At 39.5% G+C, this 17407-nt stretch overlaps 1 pseudogene across 1 annotated transcript; it reads right to left on the reverse strand.

Moving 5' to 3' along the window:
• Positions 1-6676: 6676 nt before the first annotated feature.
• On the reverse strand, positions 6677-7678 carry LOC309858531 (ATP synthase mitochondrial F1 complex assembly factor 1 pseudogene; annotated as a pseudogene). Its single transcript has one exon. The product of its transcript is annotated as an ATP synthase mitochondrial F1 complex assembly factor 1 pseudogene (transcript).
• Positions 7679-17407: the final 9729 nt, after the last annotated feature.

Consider the following 17407-nt stretch of genomic DNA (forward strand, 5'->3'; position numbering starts at 1 on the left):
GGGGATGGGGGGTTGGATGAGCCTGGTGGTGGGTATTAATGAGGGCACAGATTCATGGAGCACTGGGTGTGGTGCATAAACAATGAACTTTGAAACACACACACACAAAATTAAATTAAAAAAAGTATTGGATGCTTGCTGAAATTTTGGGGAAACTTAGATGATGAGACCTTTAGAGAAGATTTGCACATCTTTCTCTTAAATCATGGTGAAATAAAATGGATAGACTTTGTTAGAGGAGCAAAAGAGGGAATAATTCTACTTGATGAAAGAACTAAGGAAGCATTGGATAAAGCCAAAGGTGCAAATAACGGTAATGTACAATAAAGGAACAAAGAAGTGACCTGGGGATGGGGCACCTGGGTGGGTCAGTCAGTTAAGTGTCTGCCTTCGGTTTGGGTCATGATCCCAGGATCCTGGGATCAAGCCCCACGTTGGGTGTTCTGCTTAGCGGGGAGCCTGCTTCTCCCTCTGTCTCTGCCTGCTTGTGCTCCCTCTCTATCAAGTAAATAAATAAAATCTTAAAAAAAAAAAGTGACCTGGGATGTACTAAAGGAAGAAATGGAACAAGAAGCATTGAAAAAACTCATAAATCAGCAAGAATCCCTAAACAAAAGGAAGCCTAAAGTTCTCAGATTTAAAGGATAAAGAAAAGGAAATAAAGCTGTCTAGGATGGGTAAAGGAAAAGTTCAGTTTCAGGGCACGAAAATGAAATGTGATCATGATTATGAAGGTGATAAAAATGGTGCAGCTGGACAAGGAAAAAGAGCAAGAAAAGAAACAGACAAGAACGTGCATTGAAAGAACAGAAAACACAAAATGGTGCTGAAGACTGGCAGTTTAGGAAACAAAGTGTTTATTCATTTTATTTTTAAAATGTTTAAATTATTTTTAACTTTTTATTTTTTTAGTTTGAGATGTGGTGTTCAATAATTTATCAGTTATGTATAACACCCAGTGCTCATCATATCATATGCTCTCCTTAAGGTCCATCACCCAGTTACCCCACCTCCCCTACCACCCCTCCAGCAATCCTGTTTGTTTCCTATAGTTAAGAGTCTCTCATGGTTTTTCTTCCTCTCTTCCCATTCAGTCTTTAGTCCTTTCCCCTATGATCTTCTGTGCTGTTTCTTATATTCCACATAAGAGTGAAACCATATGATAATTGTCTTTTTCTGATTGACTTATTTCACTCAGCATCATTATGCCCTCCAGTCCCACCCGTGTCGTTGTAAATGGTAAGCATTCATCTTTTCTGATGGCTGAGTAATATTCATTTTAATTAGATTTTAAGTTGCTTTTGTCTTTGGAGGCTTTTATTCTTTTAAAAATTATTTATTTATTTATTTATTTTTAAATATTTTATTTATTTATTTGACAGAGAGAGAGAGAGAGTTCACAAGTAGGCAGAGATACAAGCAGAGAGAGGGGAAGCAGGCTCCCTGCTGAGCAAAGAGCTGGATGTGGGGCTTGATTTCAGGACCCTGGGATCATGACCTGAGCTGAAAGCAGAGGCCCAACCCACTAAGCCATCCAGGCACTCATCCTGTAACTTTCTTTTCTTTTCTTTTTTTTTTTTTTTTTAAAGATTTTGTTTATTTGTCAGAGAGAGAGGGAGAGAGAGCACAGGCAGACAGAATGGCAGGCAGAGGCAGAGGGAGAAGCAGGTTCCCTGCCGAGCAAGAAGCCCGATGTGGGACTTGATCCCAGGACGCTGGGATCATGACCCAAGCCCAAGGCAGCTGCTCAACCAACTGAGCCACCCAGACGTCCCTTGGAGGCTTTTAAAAAGAAAACTGAATTGGGTCCCCTTTAGTGTCACTTGTAAGAAAGGAAAACCTTTTTTGTTGTTTAGTGTGTCTCTTTTTGTTATCCAAATGAAGATTAAAAAAAAAAAATGTGGGGCGCCTGGGTGGCTCAGTGGGTTAAGCCGCTGCCTTCAGTCCAGGTCATGATCTCAGGGTCCTGGGATCGAGTCCTGCATTGGGCTCTCTGCTCAGCAGGGAGCCTGCTTCCCTCTCACTCTCTCTGCCTGCCTCTCTGCCTACTTGTGATCTCTCTGTCAAATAAATAAATAAAATCTTAAAAAAAAAATAAATGTGTGGGGGTGCCTGGGTGGCTCAGTGGGTTAAGCCTCTGCCTTTGGCTCAGGTCATGATCCCAGGGTCTGGGATCGAGCCTCGCATCGGGCTCTCTGCTCAGGAGGGAGCCTGCTTCCTCCTCTCTCTCTGCCTGCCTCTCTGCCTACTTGTGATCTCTGTCTGTCAAATAAATAAATAAAATATTTTTAAAAAAATGTGTGGCTCTGTTTGTGTTACTTTAAATGATTCAAGTATCAAAAAGACTCTTCCACTAAATTGCTTTTATAATATGAGAATGTATTTGTACAAACTAATAAACATATACCATGTGAAAAGCAAGAAAAAAAAAAAAAGATGAAAGATCTGAGAGACATTTCTCCAAAGAAGATATACAAATGACTGATACACACATGAAAAAAAATGCAACATCACTAGTCATCAGATAAATGCAAGTCAAAACCATAATGATATACCATTTCATACTCACTACGATAGCCATAATCAGAAAGGCAGATAATAACAAGTTTTAATGTGCATGTAGAGAATCTGGAACACTCATACCCCGCTGGTGGGATAGAAAATGGTGCAGTCATATTGGGAAACATTCTGGTAGTTCCTCAAATGTTAAACAAAGATTTACTATATTATCCAAAAGTTGCACTTCTAGTTATATATGCAAGAAAAACGAAAACATACTTCCAGAGATTGTACATGAATGTTCATGACACCATTATTGGTAATAAATAGCCCAGGTCACATGCTTATACCCTAGGAGCTACTATGGATTGTACGGACCCATTCCTACAACTAAAATAAGAATTGTGTTGAAAAAGTGTTGAGAAGCCAAAAACCTGATAGTTGTCCATTACACCAGTTTTTAGATAAGAATTCAGGAGCAGAACCTCTTCCTTTCATGCAGGTGCAGCTAGGTAGATTTTCAGGGACAGAAGCAGAGTAATTGGCCTAGACTTAGAGATACCACTAGAGACAGTACAGGTGTACAGTGAGAAGACACTGCACTATAACCTACAGTGCTTGTTTTTTGAAGAAAACAGGGAGACAGTGCTCTTGGTTTACAGTTCAAGGAAAAGATCAATATTTCTTAGGGCAATGTCTCAGCTTCAGAGCCATCTCAGCCCTGATCACACCACATCTCCAGGTATAGAGAAGATAGATATAGTCTCCTTTCCCTCTATGACTGGGTTTAAGAGAGGGAGAGAGTAATTTGGGGCATGCAATTGTAGCAAGTCTGTGGACTGTAGGTGACTTGGGTAACTGTATTTTAAGGAAGAAGGATCAGTACCGTCTATTGTCAGTGAAACAAAGGAGAATTTATATATGATTTCCACAGATTCACTGTGTACTCTGAATGTAGGATCCTGTTGTCCGCTTGGTGTGTTGTCAGGATCTCACTGAGCTTCACTTTTCAACTCTATGTGCCATAATTGTTAAACTGTACCACTGGTTCAATCCATGGCTTCCAGAACTCATTTAAAGGGCTTAAATCAGAAGCTGGTGTTGTGATAATGAGACAACACAAGGACACATACTATCCTTCAGGAAATGACATTATTGTCATTCAGTTTCTCATGTCACTGTGGGCTGAAACCATAAAGTCATCCTCCCTCCCACCACATCCAATGAATAAGCAACTACTATAAATTACAGCTAAAAATACCTCTCAAATCTATCCACTTTGCAATCTTTGCTATCTTAACTTTGGTCCAAACCCTTTCTCTCCTGGCCCACTGTAATACCTTTTATCTTTTCTCTCCCTATCCACTCCCAGTTTCAATGCATTTTATGTACTCAGTACGGAACCATTAAAAAAGTGCAGACCTGACCACATCATTGCATGCTTAAAATACTTAATGGCTTCCTATTCCTCTTCAGTTAAACATTAAAATGATCTGTTAATCTCTGCCTATTAGTCTGTTGGTCTCTGCCTATGTCTCCAACATAATCCTTCGTCCTGTTCTCTGCCCAATAGCCCTGTTACTCCATTTTTCTTTCCTTGCATGTGGCTTTCCAGTTGTCCAGCACAATTTGTTGAAGGAACTATCTTTTCTCCATTGAATTGATTTCCCTCCTTTGTCAAAGATCAGTTGACTATATTTATGTAGGTCTGTTTCTAGGCTCTCTATTCTGTTCCATTGATCTACTTATCTTTCTCAATAATACGACACTGCCTTGATTTTAGCTCTATAGTAAATCTGTATGTCTGGTAATGTCAGTCCTCAGACTGTTCTCTAAATAACATATATGTTTTAATAATATGTGCACACCAAATTGGCACATTTAAAAATTATTTATGTTTTAATATATATTGTATTCTACAGGGAGGTTAATTGAAGAATTCCAGGTTTTACAGCCTGCATCGACACAGGTGGATTCAGATATACGTGTTTGTTTTAAAAATCAGTTCATAGTGATTCAACTTGCTTCAGGTCCCATTCATGTTTCCAAACCTTCAAGTATCATGTGTTTCTGTAAATAGTGGATTTGAACTCATCAGTGATACCAGAGTGATTGTAAAGGTGAAGGAATAGTACTAGAGTTAGTTAATTCAGTTCTGTCACTCTATGTGACCAAATTTATGTTTATCCAAATGGTGAAAGAGAATGCAAGTTGTAATATTTTTGCATGGTTATTACTAATTTCAATTCATATATGAAGTATTTTTTTGAATTTGCAGTCAAATGCTCTACCACTGAGCTATACCCCCTGTTTTTCTGAATTTGAATTGTATCTTTAAAATTGAAATTTATTCTTCTTTTAGGTCTTATTTTAAAATTAAAAAATAAATCAAGGAAATTATTACTAATTTTATACAATTATTGTAGACAGATTTTGTTGTATGGCAATGAAAAGTGACCCACTCTGGGTATCAACTATGCCAGGGACTCCCCCCTACCCTATTCTACTCCATCTTCCACAGATTACTGTCACTGGGGAGGGGAGAAGGAAAGAGTAAATTTCTTTTTATGTGACTGGGCAACACTGCACCACGCTCTTGCTCTGTGAGGTAATTGATGTCTTTTGTGTGGCAGGTATTTAAATTCTAGCTTGTCTGTGCGGTACATGCGTCATTCTTTGAGATGCTCTTCAGGTACCTCCTACTGCCCAGTTTCTCTTTTTCCTCAGTGTTATTAAGATAGAATTGACAGGGGCGCCTGCGTGGCTCAGTGGGTTAAAGCCTCTGCCTTCAGCTCAGGTCATGATCCCAGGATCCTGAGATTGGGCCCCGAAGCTGGCTCTCTGCTCAGCAGGGAGCCTGCTTCTCCCACTCTCTCTGCCTACCTCTCTGCCTACTTGTGATCTCTGTCTGTCAAATATTTTTGACAGACATCTTAAAAAAAAAGGTTCAACAAAAGATAGAATTGACAGCTAACATTGTGTAAGCTTGAGGTGCACAATGTGATGATTTGGTGCATGTATATTTTACAGAAGGATTACCACAATAAGGTTAGTTAATACCTCGATAGCCTCACATCATTTTTATTCTTATTTTTTGTGGTGAGAACATTTATGATCTACTCTCGAAGCAATTTGCAAGTATGTATCGCAGTATTATTAACTATAGTCACCATGCTGTATATTATATTATATCCCCAGAGTTTATTCATTTTTAAAAAGATTTTATTTATCTGAGAGAGGGAATGAAAGCAAGAGAGATCACAGAAGGAGAGGGAGAAGTAGTTTCACTGCTGAGTGGAGAGCCTGATGTGGAGCTCCATTTCAGGATCCTGAGATCATGGCTTGAGCCTAAGGTAGACGCTTAACCACTGAGCCACCCAGGTGCCCCAACCTTATTAATCTTAAAACTGAAAGTTTGTACCCAGCATCTCTCCATTCCCTCCAGCTCCTGGCAACTACCATTCTCTTCTCTGTAACTATGAGTTTGGCTTTTTCTGTTTCTACATATAAATGAGATCATATATAATTTGCCTTTTTCTGTGAATTATTTCACTTAGGATATTTCCCTTGAGGCCTCTCTGCTTTGTTGCAAAAGGCAGGATTTCCTTATTTTTAAAGATGCTCTACCAGTGAGTTATATCCCCCGGTTTTCTGGATTTGAATTGTATCTTTAAAATTGAAATTTATTCTTCTTTTAAGGCTGAGTAATAATCCGTTGTGTGTGTGTATCTATATTTACATCTGTATCACATTTTCTTTATTCGTTTATCCTTTGACAGGTACTTAGGTTGTTTTCATGTCTTCGTTATTGTAAATAATGCTTCAGTGAACATGGAAGTGTAGATGTCTTTTTAAGATAGTTTTAGAATTTCCTTTGCATATATACCCAGAAGTAGTTGTTGATCTAGCAATATTGTAGTTCTTTTTAATTTAAAATTTGTTTATTTTATTATTTTTATAATAATATATAGAATTTTGCTAGCTTTATTTACCTAATTTATTTTGAGTATAGTTGACAATGTTACATTAGTTTCAGATGTACAACTTAGTGATTTAATAAGTCTATACATTTTACTATGTTCACCACAAGTGCAGCTACTAACTGTCTGTATTTTTAATTTTTTGAGGAACCTTCTATAATAGTTCTCTTCTACACTGTTTTCCATGGTGGCCTCATAGCTCTAAGTCTTATTCTGGTTCTGGGCACATTTCAGTTCTGCTCCAAGTCCACTCTGCTCCAATTCAGCAATGACAAACATGTACTTGAACTCATTTGGTCTGAAGTTAAAGGTCTCCACTAACCCGTAGGTCTCCTTCCGGTCGGTGGCATAGAAGAGCTGAACTTGGTTGGCATTGCACTGTGCCTCAGCAACATTCAGAAATGTGGGATCCATTTCTGCTGTCATCAGCACTATGCCCTTTTCTTCCTTAAGTTCAGGGTAGTGATATAAAACCAGCTGGCTGGTTGCAGCATCCCCTCGGGTCTGAATATTTATAAGTGCAGTGAAGTGGAGTTCAGTACCTGTCCATTGTCCTACAAAGAACTCATAACCTTCCCTTCTTGGTAGTGCACAGAGAAATGTTGGACAGGACTGAGCCCGGGACCAGATCAAGTCAAACTTCTCTTTAGGAATAACTGCATAGACCGTATCTTTTGCTGAAAAATACTGCTGCCAAATCTGTCTTACTTCTTCTGCAGTTTTGTCTTTCACCATCTCAATGTTAAAGATTGAACTGAGAGTCTTGCCCTTAGTGAATCCTCTGCTCACAGGATGTTTCCCCAGGGCATCTGTCTTCTGTTCTACACATTTGATAAAGTCACCTTGCCTGGAGTGCCCCACTGGCTGCTTCTGAAACTCAATGCGCTTTTCCAGTCGGGATTCAAAAGCAGCTGGGTCAGACCTGCGCAGCTGCTGGATCTTGTCTCGGTAGCGGTCGTAGAAGGGGTTGGCTTCGAGCTCGGCTCCAACCCCGCTGCCCGCGGCGCCCCCCGCGGGGCCGCCCGAGCCGCGGCGCACCGGGAACACGCGCAACTGCGCGGGGGACACGAGCCCCAGGCCTAGGGCGCGGGTGCGCACGGCGCACAGCCCCCGGTACAGACCAGCCACCTGCAACACGGCCGGGCCCGTACCACCTGCCGCCGCCACGGCAGCCATGGCCGCCCCCGCCTCCTCCTCCCCCGGCGTGTCGGCCTCTGTACATATTTCTTGATAGTAAAATTTCACTTTTGGAATGATGGTGATATTTAATGATAAATTAATAAATGATGGTGATAATTGGCAAATTTTGTAAATAAAAAAATATATATTTTTAAAATTTACTGATTTAAGAGACCCAGGGCTAGAAGAACATAACAGAGGTCAATACAGAGAGAGTCAATTATCATATAGTTTCACTTATTTGTGGAGCATAACAAATAGCGTGGAGGACATGGGGAGTTAGAGAGGAGAAGGGAGTTGGGGTAAATTGGAAGGGGAGGTGAATCATGAGAGACTATGGACTCTGAAAAACAATCTGAGGGGTTTGAAGTGGTGGGGGGATTGGAGGTTGGGGTACCAGGTGGTGGGTATTATAGAGGGCACGGATTGCATGGAGCACTGGATGTAGTGAAAAAATAATGAATACTGTTATGCTGAAAATAAATAAATTAATTTAATTTAAAAAAAAGGAAAAAAAGTAATTGTCAGTTTTTTTTAATTTTTTATTTTTTATAAACATATATTTTTATCCCCAGGGGTACAGGTCTGTGAATCACCAGGTTTACACACTTCACAGCACTCACCAAAGCACATACCCTCCCCAATGTCCATAATTCCACCCCCTTCTCCCAAAACCCCTCCCCCCAGCAACCCTCAGTTTGTTTTGTGAGATTAAGAGTCACTTATGGCTTGTCTCCCTCCCAATCCCATCTTGTTTCATTTATTCTTCTCCTACCCACTTAAGCCCCCATGTTGCATCACCACTTCCTCATATCAGGGAGATCATATGATAGATGTCTTTCTCTGCTTGACTTATTTCGCTAAGCATGATACGCTCTAGTTCCATCCATATTGTCGCAAATGGCAAGATTTCATTCCTTTTGATGGCTGCATAGTATTCCATTGTGTATATATACCACATCTTCTTGATCCATTCATCTGTTGATGGACATCTAGGTTCTTTCCATAGTTTGGCTATTGTGGACATTGCTGCTATAAACATTCGGGTGCACGTGCCCCTTTGGATAACTACGTTTGTATCTTTAGGGTAAATGCCCAATAGTGCAATTGCTGGGTCATAGGGCAGTTCTATTTTCAACATTTTGAGGAACCTCCATGCTGTTTTACAGAGTGGCTGCACCAGCTTGCATTCCCACCAACAGTGTAGGAGGGTTCCCCTTTCTCCGCATCCTCGCCAGCATCTGTCATTTCCTGACTTGTTGATTTTAGCCATTCTGACTGGTGTGAGGTGATATCTCATTGTGGTTTTGATTTGTATTTCCCTGATGCCGAGTGATATGGAGCACTTTTTCATGTGTCTGTTGGCCATCTGGATGTCTTCTTTGCAGAAATGTCTGTTCATGTCCTCTGCCCATTTCTTGATTGGATTATTTGTTCTTTTGGTGTTGAGTTTGCTAAGTTCTTTACAGATTCTGGACACTAGTCCTTTATCTGATATGTCGTTTGCAAATATCTTCTCCCATTCTGTCAGTTGTCTTTTGATTTTGTTAACTGTTTCCTTTGCTGTGCAGAAGCTTTTGATCTTGATGAAATCCCAATAGTTCATTTTTTCCCTTGCTTCCCTTGCCTTTGGCGTTGTTCCTAGGAAGATGTTGCTGCGGCAGAGGTCGAAGAGGTTGCTGCCTGTGTTCTCCTCAAGGATTTTGATGGATTCCTTTCTCACATTGAGGTCCTTCATCCATTTTGAGTCTATTTTTGTGTGTGGTGTAAGGATATGGTCCAATTTCATTTTTCTGCATGTGGCTGTCCAATTTTCCCAGCACCATTTATTGAAGAGGCTGTCTTTTTTTCATTGGACATTCTTTCCTGCTTTGTCGAAGATTAGTTGACTGTAGAGTTGAGGGTCTATTTCTGGGCTCTCTATTCTGTTCCATTGATCTATGGGTCTGTTTTTGTGCCAGTACCATGCTGTCTTGATGATGACAGCTTTGTAATAGAGCTTGAAGTCCGGAATTGTGATGCCACCAACGTTGGCGTTTTTTTTCAATATCCCTTTGACTATTCGAGGTCTTTTCTGGTTCCATATAAATTTTAGGATTATTTGTTCCATTTCTTTGAAAAAGATGGATGGTACTTTGATAGGAATTGCATTAAATGTGTAGATTGCTTTAGGTAGCACAGACATTTTCACAATATTTATTCTTCCAATCCAGGAGCATGGAACATTTTTCCATTTTTTTGTGTCTTCCTCAATTTCTTTCATGAGTACTTTATAGTTTTCTGAGTATAGATTCTGTGCCTCTTTGGTTAGGTTTATTCCTAGGTATCTTATGGTTTTGGGTGCAATTGCAAATGGGATTGACTCCTTAATTTCTCTTTCTTCTGTCTTGCTGTTGGTGTAGAGAAATGCAACTGATTTCTGTGCATTGATTTTATATCCTGACACTTTACTGAATTCCTGTATAAGTTCTAGCAGTTTTGGAGTGGAGTCTTTTGGGTTTTCCACATATAATATCATATCATCTGCGAAGAGTGATAATTTGACTTCTTCTTTGCCGATTTGGATGCCTTTAATTTCCTTTTGTTGTCTGATTGCTGAGGCTAGGACCTCTAGTACTATGTTGAATAGCAGTGGTGATAATGGACATTCCTGCCGTGTTCATGACCTTAGCGGAAAAGCTTTCAGTTTTTCTCCATTGAGAATGATATTTGCGGTGGGTTTTTCATAGATGGCTTTAATGATATTGAGGTATGTGCCCTCTATCCCTACACTTTGAAGAGTTTTGATCAGGAAGGGATGCTGTACTTTGTCAAATGCTTTTTCAGCATCTATTGAGAGTATCATATGGTTCTTGTCCTTTCTTTTATTGATGTGTTGTATGACATTGACTGATTTGCGGATGTTGAACCAACCTTGCAGCCCTGGAATAAATCCCACTTGGTCGTGGTGAATAATCCTTTTAATGTACTGTTGAATCCTATTGGCTAGTATTTTGTTGAGTATTTTCGCATCTGTGTTCATCAAGGATATTGGTCTATAGCTCTCTTTTTTGGTGGGATCCTTGTCTGGTTTTGGGATCAAGGTGATGCTGGCCTCATAAAATGAGTTTGGAAGTTTTCCTTCCATTTCTATTTTTTGGAACAGTTTCAGGAGAATAGGAATTAGTTCTTCTTTAAATGTTTGGTAGAATTCCCCCGGGAAGCCGTCTGGCCCTGGGCTTTTGTTTGTTTGGAGATTTTTAATGACTGTTTCAATCTCCTTACTGGTTATGGGTCTGTTCAGGCTTTCTATTTCTTCCTGGTTCAGTTGTGGTAGTTTATATGTTTCTAGGAATGCATCCATTTCTTCCAGATTGTCAAATTTATTGGCGTAGAGTTGCTCATAGTATGTTCTTATAATTGTTTGTATTTCTTTGGTGTTAGTTGTGATCTCTCCTCTTTCATTCATGATTTTATTTATTTGGGTCCTTTCTCTTTTCTTTTTGATAAGTCGGGCCAGGGGTTTATCAATTTTATTAATTCTTTCAAAGGACCAGCTCCTAGTTTCGTTGATTTGTTCTATTGTTTTTTTGGTTTTTATTTCATTGATTTCTGCTCTGATCTTTATGATTTCTCTTCTCCTGCTGGGCTTAGGGTTTCTTTCTTGTTCTTTCTCCAGCTCCTTTAGGTGTAGGGTTAAGTTGTGTACCTGAGACCTTTCTTGTTTCTTGAGAAAGGCTTGTACCGCTAGATATTTTCCTCTCAGGACTGCCTTTGTTGTGTCCCACAGATTTTGAACTGTTGTATTTTCATTATCATTTGTGTCCATGATTTTTTTCAATTCTTCTTTAATTTCCCGGTTGACCCATTCATTCTTTAGAAGGATGCTGTTTAGTCTCCATGTATTTTGGTTCTTTCCACACTTCCTTTTGTGGTTGAGTTCTAGCTTGAGAGCATTGTGGTCTGAAAATATGCAGGGAATGATCCCAATCTTTTGATACCGGTTGAGTCCTGATTTAGGACTGAGGATGTGATCTATTCTGGAGAATGTTCCATGTGCACTAGAGAAGAATGTGTATTCTGTTGCTTTGGAATGAAGTGTTCTGAATATATCTGTGATGTCCATCTGGTCCAGTGTGTCGTTTAAGGCCTTTATTTCCTTGCTGATCTTTTGCTTGGATGACCTGTCCATTTCAGTGAGGGGAGTGTTAAAGTCCCCTACTATTATTGTATTATTGTTGATGTGTTTCTTTGATTTTGTTATTAATTGGTTTATATAGTTGGCTGCTCCCACATTGGGGGCATAGATATTTAAAATTGTTAAATCTTCTTGTTGGACAGACCCTTTGAGTATGATATAGTGTCCTTCCTCATCTCTTATTATAGTCTTTGGCTTAAAATCTAATTGATCTGATATAAGGATCGCCACTCCTGCTTTCTTCTGATGTCCATTAGCATGGTAAATTCTTTTCCACCCCCTCACTTTAAATCTGGAGGTGTCTTCGGGCTTAAAATGAGTTTCTTGGAGGCAACATATAGATGGATTTTGTTTTTTTATCCATTCTGATACCCTGTGTCTTTTGACAGGGGCATTTAGCCCATTAACATTCAGGGTAACTATTGAGAGATATGAATTTAGTGCCATTGTATTGCCTGTAAGGTGACTGTTACTGTATATGGTCTCTTTTCCTTTCTGATCTACCACTTGTAGGCTCTCTCTTTGCTTAGAGGACCCCTTTCAATATTTCCTGTAGAGCTGGTTTGGTGTTTGCAAATTCTTTCATTTTTTGTTTGTCCTGGAAGCTTTTAATCTCTCCCTCTATTTTCAATGATAGCCTAGCTGGATATAGTATTCTTGGCTGCATGTTTTTCTCGTTTAGTGCTCTGAAAATATCATGCCAGCTCTTTCTGGCCTGCCAGGTCTCTGTGGATAAGTCAGCTGCCAATCTAATATTTTTATCATTGTATGTTACAGACTTCTTTTCCCGGGCTGCTTTCAGGATTTTCTCTTTGTCACTGAGACTTGTAAATTTTACTATTAGGTGACAGGGTGTGGGCCTATTCTTATTGATTTTGAGGGGCGTTCTCTGAACCTCCTGAATTTTGATGCTCGTTTCTTTTGCCATATTTGGGAAATTCTCCCCAATAATTCTCTCCAGTATACCTTCTGCTCCCCTCTCTCTTTCTTCTTCTTCTGGAATCCCAATTATTCTAATGTTGTTTCATCTTATGGTGTCACGTATCTCTCGAATTCTCCCCTCGTCGTCCAGTAGCTGTTTGTCCCTCTTTTGCTCAGCTTCTTTATTCTCTGTCATTTGGTCTATATCACTAATTCTTTCTTCTGCCTCATTTATCCTAGCAGTGAAAGCCTCCATTTTTGATTGCACCTCATTAATAGCTTTTTTGATTTCAACTTGGTTAGATTTTAGTTCTTTTATTTCTCCAGAAAGGGCTTTTATATCTCTCGAGAGGGTTTCTCTAATATCTTCCATGCCTTTTTCGAGCCCGGCTAGAACCTTGAGAATTGTCATTCTGAAATCTAGATCTGACATATTACCAATGTCTGTATTGATTAGGTCCCTAGCCTTCGGTACTGCCTCTTGTTCTTTTTTTTTGTGTTGAATTTTTCCGTCTTGTCATTTTGTCCAGATAAGAGTATATGAAGGAGCAAGTAAAATACTAAAAGGGTGGCAACAACCCCAGGAAAATATGCTTTAACCAAATTAGAAGAGATCCCAAATCGTGAGGGGGGAGAAAGGGGATAAAAAGAGGCTCAAAAAGGAAGAAAGAAAAAAAAAAAAAGAAAAAAAAAAGAAAATAAAAAGAAAAGAAAAGAATTAAAAAAAAAGAAAACAAATAAGAAAAATATAAAAAAGAAAAAATATATATATATATTAGATAAACTAGTTAAAAAACGTTAAAAAAGAAAAAGGTAGGGGCGCCTGGGTGGCTCAGTGGGTTAAGCCGCTGCCTTCGGCTCAGGTCATGATCCCAGGGACCTGGGATCGAGCCCCACATCGGGCTCTCTGCTCAGCAGGGAGCCTGCTTCCTCCTCTCTCTCTGCCTGCCTCTCTGCCTGTTTGTAATCTCTCTCTGTCATATGAATAAATAAAATCTTTAAAAAAAAAAAGGTAAAAGTTAAAAAAAATTTAACCAGAAGGCGAGAAAAAAAACAAAAAATGAAAAAGAAAAAAATTTAAATTAATTGCAAGACTAAAAAAAATCACAGGGAAAAAGCCATGAGTTCCGTGCTTTGCTTTCTCCTCCTCTGGAATTCTGCTGCTCTCCTTGGTATTGAAACCGCACTCCTTGGTAGGTGACCTTGGTCTCGGCTGGATTCCTTGTTGATCTTTTGGGGGAGGGGCCTGTTGTAGTGATTCTCAAGTGTCTTTGCCCCAGGTGGAATTGCACCACCCTTATCAGGGGCCGGTGTGAGTAATCCGCTCGGGTTTGCTTTCAGGAGCTTTTGTTCCCTGAGCGCTTTCCGTAGAGTTCCGGAGGACAGGAATACAAATGGCGGCCTCCTGGTCTCCGGCCCGGAGGAGCCGAGAATCCAGGGCCCCACTCCTCAGTGCACCCTCAGAGAACAGTGCCCAGTTACTCCCGTCTGCCTGACCTCCGGCCGCGCTCTGAGCTCACTGAGCCTGCGACCGGTTCAAGGTAACACCGAGCTGCGAGCTTACTGTCGGCTCTGTCTCTGTAGCCGGCTTTCCCGTTCCAGTACCCGCAAGCTCTGTGACACTCAGACACCCCCGATCCTTCTGTGACCCTGCGGGACCTGAGGCCACGCTGACCCCGCGTGGGCTTCGCCCCGGTTTAGCCTCTGGAGCGATGTCCCTCAGCGAAACAGACTTTTAAAAGTCCTGATTTTGTGCGCTGTTGCTCTGCCGCTTGCTGGGAGCCATCCCCTCCCCCCAGGGTCTATCTTCCCGTCGCTTTGGATTCACTTCTCCGCCGGTCCTACCTTTCAGAAAGTGGTTGTTTTTCTGTTTCCAGAATTGCTTTTCTTCTTCTCTTCGATCTGCCGATGGATTTTCAGGTGTTTGCAATCTTTAGATAAGCTATCTAGCTGATCTCCGGCTAGCTGAAGTAGTCTCAGCCTGCTACTTCTCCGCCATCTTGACTCCTCCTCCGTAATTGTCAGTTTTTTTTTTTTTTAATTTTATTTATTTATTTGACAGAGAGAAATCACAAGTAGATGGAGAGGCAGGCAGAGAGAGAGAAAGAGAGGGAAGCAGGCTCCCTGCTGAGCAGAGAGCCCGATACGGGACTGGATCCCAGGACCCTGAGATCATGACCTGAGCCGAAGGCAGCGGCTCAGCCCACTGAGCCACCCAGGTGCCCCCGTAATCGTCAGTTTTAAGCCATACAAAATCTCATGGCAAGACAGAGGATCGTGTTGAGAACAAATTGTGTGAGGGACAAGTGTGTAAAAGTTTCTGTGTAGGTTATTTTTTGTTTTTTTTCAAGTTGTGTTGTTCGACTTGGTTTATATATCATCAAAGTAATCTTACTATATATGTAACTATAACTAATTGAGAAAATTAGTCTTCATTGTCTTAATATCATCAAGGTTCTATTTGTGTACTTACCTAAGTAAAGTGAGAAGGTTCATAACATAATAATGAAGGTACTGTATGCCAAAAACTTCTGGGACACTGCTAAAGCTGTGTATAGGAGAACATTTATAGCTTTAAAATACTCATATTTTATGGGGATAAAAATATATGTTTATAAAATACTCATATTTGAAATGAAGAAAGGTTAAAACTAAGAGAGATAAACATCGCCTAACATCACCTAATATTAGAAAAAATAAGAACATATTAAAACCAAAAGAGTAGAAATAAGGCATTATATTATACACCTAAAACAGTGAATTTTATAGCATGTGAAGTTTTTGAAAAACGAGGGGTGCATGGGTGGCTCAGTCAGTGAAGCAGCTGCCTTTGGCTCAGGTCACAGTCCTAGGGTCCTGGGGTCGAGCCCCAGATTGGGCTCCCTGCTCTATGGAGAGCCTGCTTCTCCCTCTCGCTCTGAATGGAGCTCTGCCTGCCTCTTTGCCTACTTGTGCTCTCTATCTCTCTGTCAAATAAAAAAATAAAATCTTAAAAAAAAAGAAAAGAAAAAAAAGCATTAATGAAGATATTAAAGAACTGGAAACTAGAATAAAAATTTGCAAAGAAAATTTGTTTTTTAAAAGAATACTCAAAGTAATAAGTAAATAGACTTACCAAGAAAAAAAAATAGAAGAGTTATAAATAAACAATATCAGAAATGGAAAAGGAGACATCACTACATATCCTATAGGCATTAAAAAGAAAAGGAATATAATTATTTTAGGCTGATACAGGTTTAAAAACCTTAATAAAATGGGAGAACTAATAAAAGCAAAAATATGAGTTGACTAAAAAATTGCCATTGTCCTTTAACTTTTAAAGAAACCTAACCTATAATTTTAAAATTTCCTATAAGAAGTTGAATCTCAGTGGATTCTATCAAACATTCAATAAAGAAATAACACGAGAATCTCTTAGATAAATATGAGAAAAAGAGAGTATGACCAAACTGATTTTGTGTTTAATTTTAAAAATCTAATGAACTTAAAAGAACAGTTTTATGTGTATAGAAGAGATACAAAGATAGTACAGAGAGCTTCTGTATATTCATCAACCGGTTTCCCTTATTATTAACATCTTACATACCATGGTACATTTGTCACAGCTAAGTACAGTGCTATTAACTAAGTTCTACACTATTCCAGCTTCATTAGTTTTTCCTTACTGTCCTTTTCCTATTCAGGAGTTCATCTGGGATATCACATTACTTTAGTTGTCATGTCTCCTTATCTTTCTCTGGTCTTTGACAGTTTCTCAGAAATTTGTTTTTGATGAATTGACAGATTTGAGGAGTACTGGTTAGATATTTTGCAGAATGCCATCGTATTGGGGTTTTTCTGAAGATTTTTCTCATTGTTAGACTGGGGTTATGGATTTTAGGGAGGAAGACAGCAAAGGCGAAATGCCATTCTTATTACATCATTTCACTTGCTCATGCTATGAACATGATTTCTCCATAGAATCTGAAGGTTATCCATTGTAAAATTACCTTTTTGCCACTTTCCATACTCTACCATTAGGAGGCAAGTCACTAAACACAGCACTCACTGAAGGGAGAGAGGCAAAGCTCCACCTCCTTGAGGAGGGAGTATCAACATAAATTACTTGGAGTTCTTCTGTATATGAAATCTGTCTTTTCTCACCAATTTATTTTGTTTAGTTATTTTTCAGATCAGTATGGACTCATGGATATTTATTTCTATATTGTTTTATAATACAAAGCTATGTTATTTTATTGCTCAAATTGTCCCAACTTTGGTCACTCAAAATTCATTCAGTGTGACTTATGTGTCTCAATAACTTGCCCAGCCTTCTGATTTTTAAAGCACTTCCTTGCTTTCTGACACTACAAGATACTCTGGGCTCATCATGTATATTCTCTGCCCCAACCCTAGAAAAGGAGGTAAGAAGTAATTAAGAGAACAAGCCACAAATCTGTGTGGTGGATGTTACCTTGGTGAAATGACATAAGAAACAAAACTGTAAATGAGTGCAAAATGTAGTTGTAAAGGAAATTTTTCATGTTAATCATATCCAGAAGCTATATCTTTAAGAGTTAGGTGGACTATTTACATGGATTATCATTATGTCATCTTGCTTATATAGATGGCAATAAAGTCTCATGCAATACTGCAATTGAAACCAATTTCT

This window comes from Mustela nivalis (assembly GCF_964662115.1).
Source record: "Mustela nivalis genome assembly, contig: HAP1_SCAFFOLD_2734, whole genome shotgun sequence".
In the NCBI taxonomy this organism is placed as follows: domain Eukaryota; kingdom Metazoa; phylum Chordata; class Mammalia; order Carnivora; family Mustelidae; genus Mustela; species Mustela nivalis.